The 8,257-nt window shown below is 42.7% G+C and overlaps 1 protein-coding gene across 4 annotated transcripts in view; it reads left to right on the top strand.

The window, feature by feature from the left end:
* The first annotated feature begins 2,845 nt into the window (after positions 1 to 2,845).
* Positions 2,846 to 8,257, top strand: part of fastkd1 (FAST kinase domains 1) — a 43,017-nt gene continuing 37,605 nt past the window's right edge. For 2 of the 4 annotated variants that reach the window (XM_048599103.1, XM_048599099.1), the window contains exon 1: positions 2,846 to 2,999. The gene's annotated coding sequence lies outside the window, so the exon portion shown is untranslated. Of the gene's footprint in view, positions 3,089 to 7,145; positions 7,218 to 8,257 lie in introns of those variants that run through there. The other 2 variants (XM_048599100.1, XM_048599101.1) reach the window with 2 other exon arrangements.

Raw genomic sequence — 8,257 nt, 5'->3', positions numbered from 1 at the left:
AATTTTAAAGAAAACATGTCAATTGAAATAAAGATTAGAAAAAGTTTATTTCAAAACAGTGACTGAAATGTGGAACTTAGTCCATAGATTCCGTTAAGTGAATTGCATAGTTATGTAAGGAGAATGGTAAAACAATGAAATTGAACAAGATGGTTCATCAAAAATCAACGTCATTGCATACTGTTTATGTTAGAACATTTTAACTATTCTTAAATTAACTATGGCAATGTATTCACTTTTGATACCTATGCACCTCAAAAGTTTGGAATGTCTAAACATTGATAAATTCAAACCTTTAAGTGGCTTGTTTAAATTATATTGTCTCAACAATTTTATATAATTTTTAAAATATTTATTGCTGAACTTAATTGACAACAATAAACAATATTGTCATAACAAACGCATCATCTCTCAACTCTTCCACTGTAATGTCAATACTGCTAGTGTGAAATCCAGTACTGGATAAACAAGTTTGTATCTGCTCCCTAGACACCAACTCCACCCCTTTCCCTAACCACTGTCTACAACTGATCCACATTGCCCAAATACACGGCACTGTAATTGACCCAGAAATCAGCTTCCAATCGTCTATCTGCTCCATCACCAAAAACAGCCACTTGTACCTCCAGAACATTCCATCTTCTTCAGAGAGTCAGCACAGACAAGACAGCTATCCTAACGTTTACTCCCTATCCCACCCACCTCCCTATTTTCTGCATATAAACTGACGTTTTCGCAGCCACCATCAGTTCTGAGGAAGGGTCACCAGACCCGAAACGTTAACTCTGTTTTCTCCTCCACAGACGCTGCCAGACTTGCTGAGCTTTTCCTGCAACTTTGTTTTTGTTGTTGTTGTTGTTTGTGTTTGACATGACAGCTAAATGATTGCCTTTTGTGCTGTAACTATTTTATGATTCTGCTCCTGCCTCACTTGGTGCTGAAACCCATCACTTGTTACCTTTAGACTTGAATATTTCAATGTTCCGATGACTAGTTTTCCCCCTTTTACCTGCTATAAATAAGATAATTCAAAGCTTTTCTGCCTTATTCTAACTCCCACTAAGTCTTGTTCACCAACATGTTTGTTGACCTATATGAATGCAAGGACCAAAAATGACTCATTTAAAAATGTCATAGTAGGAACTGCAGATGCTGGAGAATCTGAGATAACAAAGTGTAGAGCTAGATGAACACAGCAGGCCCGAAACGTCAGCTTTCCTGCTCCTCTGATGCTGCTTGGCCTGCTGTGTTCATCCAGCTCTACACCTTGTTATCTCATTTAAAAATGTCATCCTCGTTTTCATATTCCTTCACAATTCCACCTGTTCTATATCTGTAACCTCCTACAGTCCTGCAACAAGATCCCTCAGTTTTTATCATTCCATAACCACAACCCATTAGTTCTGAAAGTCCATCCAAAAATATCTCCTCAATACCCTAGACCACAAGACTAAAATACAGGAGCAGAATTAGGCCATTCAGCCCATCAGGTCTGCTCCATCACTCGATCAAGGTTGAGATGTTTTGCAACCCCATCCTTCTGGCTTTGCCCCAACCCTCGATCCCCTTAAATCAAGAACCTATCTCTGTCTTAAATACATTCAATGATTTGGTCTCCACAGCCTTCAAGGCCAATGAGTTCCACAGATTCACCAACCTCTTTGATCAAGTTTTTGGTCATCTGTCTTAACATCACATTATGTGACTTATGTCGAATTTCCTGAATCACCTAAAGACAGTTGTCTATGCTGAAGCATGACAAAAATGCAAGTCTGCTCTTGAAACAATTAAGAATGCCACTCTTCCCATTTAAAATAATTTGACAGAAGTCAATTCTTATGTGCTGGATTTGCATTGAAGAAAATATTTACATAACTATTAAAGGTCAAACTTTTATAGAAGGGATTTTTTTTAAAAGGATAAAAAAATACTTCTGGAGTTTCAATATCGTTTAGGCCCCAAGGAGGCGTTTACCAACAAAACAGAATGCATCCAATGATACTCATTGGTAGGAATTATTTCAATCTTCAAGTTTTACCTAAATTTGAGTAAGATGACGATTAGATTACGAAATACAACTACATGAGGAAACGGTATGGATTTTTTTGTAAAACCAGGTCTTTGGATGGCTATCAACATCAACTTCTCCACAATCCGCAAGCACACCTTCACCCTCAGGCCACCAAAAAAACTCCACTGATTTCCAAGAAGCAGCTACCGTAAAAATGCCTGTAATAAACTCTGGGTGTTATCTCTTGGCCCAGTCTACATCAAAATTGAAGTACCATTCGGTATACCACTACTGGAATATTTTAGTTTGGCTGCTCGATCAATTTAAGTCCTTCATCACCCGAAGTTCAGAAATGGAAACGAAAGCAAACACACTGATGGAACAAGACGTTTATTCGGAACCTCTCGAGATGTTTGCCGTCATCCGCACCCTATAGATTGACGACGTTTCCCCATGAATTTTGAAAGATATTTTAAGCAAATGCAGACGCTGTACTAAAATACCAAATAAGACCGTCTCCAAACTAGCGAAAAAAAACTCACTTCGCCCAACAACGTCCACCCCACAGCTCCCTAAACCGGAGTAGGCTCCCGAAGGACGCAGTGGGCCGTTGTACCGGGTACCGATTCCGGGATTTTAACCCGATCACAATCGCACTCCGGGCCCAACGTTAAGCCTCATTCAGCAGGCTCCGAGCAGCGACAACCACACATGCTTCACTCAGTCCCGCGCCCGGCACCCCCATTGGCCTATTCACATCACTCCGCAGCTTCGAACTGACCTAGACCATCACTACTCGTCGATACAAACGTCAATCATGTACAGGTCCCGCCCCATCCACTCGCCGTTAACAGGCTAGGTTGCGCGGCAGCCGCTCTCTGACGGCTTTATGTTGGTGCGCACGCGTTATGTGGTGTAGGGCTGGTGGGATCCACTATCTACTCGAGTTCCCGGATTGTGGCCCAGCCAATGGTGGCCGAGCTTTCAGGTAAAAATCAGCACAAAGATTGGGAGAGGAGTAATTGAGATTGAAGTCCCAGAACTCAAGAGGGAAGGAATGACTAACCGCTACGCGGGGTATGGTGCCTGCTGGGGGGAGTTATAGCTGGAATAGTTCGTGGATCTTTCTCGGCCTCTTTTAAAAAAAAATGGCGCTCCCATCACGTCAGTACCTTTGAGAAATCGGTGCGTTCCGGCGGCTCGAACTGACGAGGCTGCGGTCACTGGGCAGAGCATTCGCCTGTTGGGGGCAGAGCAGCCCCCAGCACATCCCGCTTGGACTTCCACTGCGCGCCGTAGCAACGAGCCACGCACTCGGTGTCCCAGGTTAAATAAAGCTTCGGCTGTCTCCGTGTTCGTGCCCCCACTCCCCAACCCTTTCCATCTGTCTGCAGCCGAGCTGGAGGATCAGTAGATGTATCGGCCCTGATACCTGTGTGAAAGGACAGCTGTTAGTCCTGCCCTTGTACTAGAAGCATTCGAAGTTTGAATATGAGTGCGGCTGCCTCCACGATTAAAGTGTGATAACTGTGATTACAGAGGGTCCGCAGCGAAGTGGGAACAGAAAACACAACCACTTATCCAAGTGTGCCCGAGAGCCGACATCCCAGCCAATGAGCTACATTTTGTTTCTGTTACCCGTTGAGTTGTCTATTTGTGCGAAGTGATGGATAAACTCAATTAATTTTTTTTTTGAAGGCCTATATTTCGGAATTAACATCGTGCGACTATGACCCGCTGAAAGGGTACAGAAAGAAAGGAAGCCACTTGGCCCATCGTGTCACTTGTGTTACTACTCTCCTGCCTTTTCCCCATAACCCTACCAATCTTCCATTTTCTGATCATTTTATGCTATTACTGAATCTCCCACCACTGTACTATCATAGCAAATTTGGGTAATAATAGTACTACAGTAATTCGGTTTGCATATAGGCTGGGTGACCCTGACTAGTACTAAAATTGTGGAGGAAGCATTCTTGGAATGTATACAAGACTTTTTTGAATAGCAGTGTTTAGCAACCAATGAGAGAATGGGCTAATTTTGATCTAATACTGTTCAGTTAAACAGGGCTAATTAATTAATTAATTCCATTGTAAATGAGCCTTTATGAAGCAGAGACCATACAATTGTAGACTTTGAGGTTGTAGACATGCTCGCCAAGCTGCTGGGTTTGATTGCAAACATTTTGTCACTCTGCTAGGTAACATCATCAGTGCACTTCTGGTGAAGTAGATTTTTATGGCAAGTTTGAACGTGATGTGTTCAATCAGTTATTGAGGGCTTGCGGAGACAAGGGCTGAGTCGTTTGATAGTTGAATTAGTAATCCAGAGACCCAAGTAATGTTTTTGGGACCCAGGTTTGAATCTTCCCTGAGCAGATAAATGTTAATTCAGTTTTAAAAATCTGGATTTAGAAGCCATTGTCGTAAAACCCATCTGGTTCACTTTAGGGAAAGAAAACTACCATCCTTCCCTCAGATAGTAGGAACTGTAGATGCTGGAAAATCTGAGACAACAAGGTGCAGAGCTGGATGAACACAGCAGGCCAAGCAGCATCAAAGGAGCAGTAAGGCTGACGTTTCGGGCCTAGACCCTTGATGGGGGTCTAGGCCCGAAACATCCTTCTCTGATCTGGCCTACACATGACTCCAGACCCACAGCAATGTGGTTGACTCTTACCTGCCTTCGGAAGTGGTCTAGCAAGCTTGAAAAAAAAGAAGTAAAGTCCTCCTCACCAATTCTTGACATAGTTATATGCATGAAATCACATCTTGTAAGCAATATCTCAAACTGCAACATCACCAAACCAACAGGAAAGACCCAACAGAAGTAGTAGCACACTGGTACACAGTCAGAAGGAACTTATGCCAGGAGTCTTCAACAGTGACTCGAGACCCCAGGAGGTGTCATGGCTTCAGGTCAAACGTGGGCAAGGAACCCTCCTGCTGATTACTAGGAGCAGCATCAGGCAAACCTAAAACTGAAGTGCCCCCCAGCTGAAGGTACAAAGTAGGACAACATGCATGGGAAATTCCATAAACAGGAAGTGATAAGCAGAGCTAAGCAGTTCCATAATCAGTGAATCAGATCTAAGCATGCAGTCCTGCAGCATCTGGTTGTGAATGGTAGTAGACAATTAAACAACTCACTGGAGGAGGTGCCTGCACAAACATCCCATTACCATCCACAATAATAGGGAAGCATAGCAGATCAGTGCAAAAGATAAGCTGCAACATTTGCAACAATCTTCGGCCAGAAATGCCAAGTGGATGAATCATCCTGGCCCCCTTCAGAGGTCCCTGACATCACAGATTCCAGTCTTCAACCAATTTGATTCACTTCATTGATATCAGGAAACAGCTAGAGGCACAGGATACTCCAAAGACTGTGGACCTTGTCAACATTCTGGCAATAGGACTGAAGACTTGTGCTCTAGAGCTTGCTGCAATCATAGCCAAGCTGTTCTTGGTATAGCTACATCTACCCAGCAATGTGGAAAATTGCCCAGATGTGTCCAGTGCACAAAAAGCATGATAAATCCAACCTGACAAATACTACCTCATCAGTCTAGTCTGGATCATCAGGAAAGTGATAGAATGTGCAATCACAAGTGCTATCAAGCAGTACCTCCTTAGTAATAGCCTTTTCACTGACACTCAGCTTAGGTTCCAGCAGGCCCATTCAGCTCTTGACCTCATTACAACCTTGGTCCAAACATAGACAAAGGAGCTGAATTCCAGAGATGAAATGAGAGTGGTTGCGTATGACCAAGTGTGGCATCAAATAGCCCTAGCAAAACGAGTCTGTGGGAATTTGGGGAAGACTCTTTGGTTGGAGTCATACCTGGCACAAAGAAAGATGATTGTGGTAGCTCAAAATCCATCATTTCAGTTCCAGGACATCCTTTCAGGAGTTCCTTAATGTAGTGCCCTTGACCCAACCATCTTCAGTTGATTCATCAATGATCTTCCCTCCATCATCAGGTCAGAAGCAGGGATGTTTGCTGATGACTGCACAATATATGGCACCATTTGCGATTTCTCTGAAATTGAAGCAGTTTGTGTCCAAATGCAGCAAGACCTGGACAATATCCAGGTTTGGGCTGACAAGCGGCAAGTAACATTTTGGGATACGAAAAGCCAGGTAAAGACCATCTCCAACAAAAGAGAATCTAACCATTGCCCCATGACTTTTAATGACATTACCATCACTAAATTGACCAAGGCTCCTTAGCGCCTTTGAAACCCATGACTAAGTCCACCTAGAAGGAGAGTGCAGATGCATGGGAACACTACCACATGCAAGTCCCCTCCAAGCCACTTACCATTCTGACTTGGAAATATATTGCTGTTCCTTCACTGTGGATAGGTCAAAATCCTGGAATTCCCTCCTTAAGGGCATTGTGGATCAACCCGCACTTGGACTGCAGCAGTTCAGAAAGGCAGCTCACCGTCACGTTCTGGAGGGTACCGAGGGATGAGCAGTAAATGGTGGCCAGCCAGCAATGCCCACATCCATGAGTGAATTTAAAAAAAATAAAAGCCCCTGCTATCAACAACCTGGGAATTACCATTGACCAGAACTGAACTAGCCATATAAGTACTGTGGCTACAAGAACAAGTCAAAGGCTAGGAATCTTGCAGCATCTAACTCACCTGACTCTCAAAGCCGGTTCCGTCTCTATAAAGCACAAGTCAGGAGTGTGATGGAATACTCTACATTTGCCTGGATGAGTGCAGCTCCAAAAACACTTGAAGATTGATCCCGTTCAGGACAAAGCAGTCCACTTGTTCGCTAACAATCCACAAGCATTCTCTCCCTTCACTAACAAAGCTCAGTTGTGGTAGTGTTTGCCATCTACTTTGTGCACTGCAGAAATTCTCCATGCCCCTTGGATGGCACCTTCCAAATCCATTACCCCTATCGTCTAGAAGGTCAACAGCAGCAGATAATTAGAAACTCCACCACCTGCAAATTTCCTTGCAACCGACTCCCCACCCAGATTTGGAAATATATCACTGTTCCTTCAGCACTGCTGTATCAAAATCCTGGAACTGCAGCCAGTGGACTCCAGCAGTTCAAGAAGGCAGCTCACCATCGCCTTATCATGGGAAACTAGGGTTGGTAATAAATGTTGGCCCAGCCAGTGACGCCCACATCTCGTGAATGAATTAAAGAAAAACTAAATGAAACTATGAGGATCAGGTTAGGAAACTGTTAAAAGGAATAGCTAACATTTTTTTAAAAAAGTGATATATAAATTACAACAAAAATGCACAAAAACCCAACAAATGAAGCCTTCCAAAACGCACATAAACGGAAATTGCTGGAAAAACTCAGCAAATCTGGTAGAATTTGTGGAGAGAAAACAGAGTCAATATTTTGAGTCAAAATAGATGCCACCATACCAACTGAGTTTCTCCAGCAATTTCCATTTTTGTTTGTTTCAGATCTCCAGCATCTATGGTTTTCTGTTTTATTTTTTGAAGCGAAGTCTTCCAACTTGTGGCCAGTAGATTATATGACAGAGATGTGTAAAGTTGCCAAATATGGGGAGCGAGAGGACTTGTTGTATTTTGGAAGCCTGCATTGGAAAAGTAAGAATATGTTGTAAGAAAAAGAAAATGGAATAAGTAAACTAATAAGAAACATGAAAAAGAACTAAAATTTTCTGCGAACATTTAAAAAGGAAAAGTTTAAAAAGGTAGATTGCAAGCATGTCAGGAGACTTTATAATGGATTAGAAAATGGCAGAGAAACTGAACAACTGTCTGTTGGCATAGAGAAAAATATGAAAAACCTCCCAGAAGTAGCAGAGAATCTATGGAGTTGTATAAATAAGGAACTTCAAGGTGTTAAAGAAAGAGTACTGGAGAAATTAATCGAATTTAAATAGCTTCGTCCTCTAGAATCTGCATCCCAGAGTGTTATTACATGTGGCTGGAGTAGTAGTGGATGAGTGGTGGTCTTTCAATATTTTACGGACTCTGAAATGATTTCAAAAGATTTGAAGGTGGCAAGTGTAACCCCACTATATAAGAGAGAAGACACAGAGTAAAAACTGAGAAGCAGAGAATTGTTTGCCTAACATCAGTCATAGGAAAAATTCTGGAATTCATAAACGGGCTGTGTTAACAGGGCACTTAGAAAATAAAGGGTTAACAAGTTGTAGAGCTGGATGAACACAGCAGTCCAAGCAGCATCAGAGGAGCAGGAAAGCTGACGTTTCGGGCCTAGAAGGGTCT

The sequence above is a fragment of the Rhincodon typus genome, chromosome 7 (genome assembly GCF_021869965.1).
Source record: "Rhincodon typus isolate 14 chromosome 7, sRhiTyp1.1, whole genome shotgun sequence".
NCBI classification, from domain to species: domain Eukaryota; kingdom Metazoa; phylum Chordata; class Chondrichthyes; order Orectolobiformes; family Rhincodontidae; genus Rhincodon; species Rhincodon typus.
This window is presented reverse-complemented; position numbering and strand designations above follow the sequence as displayed.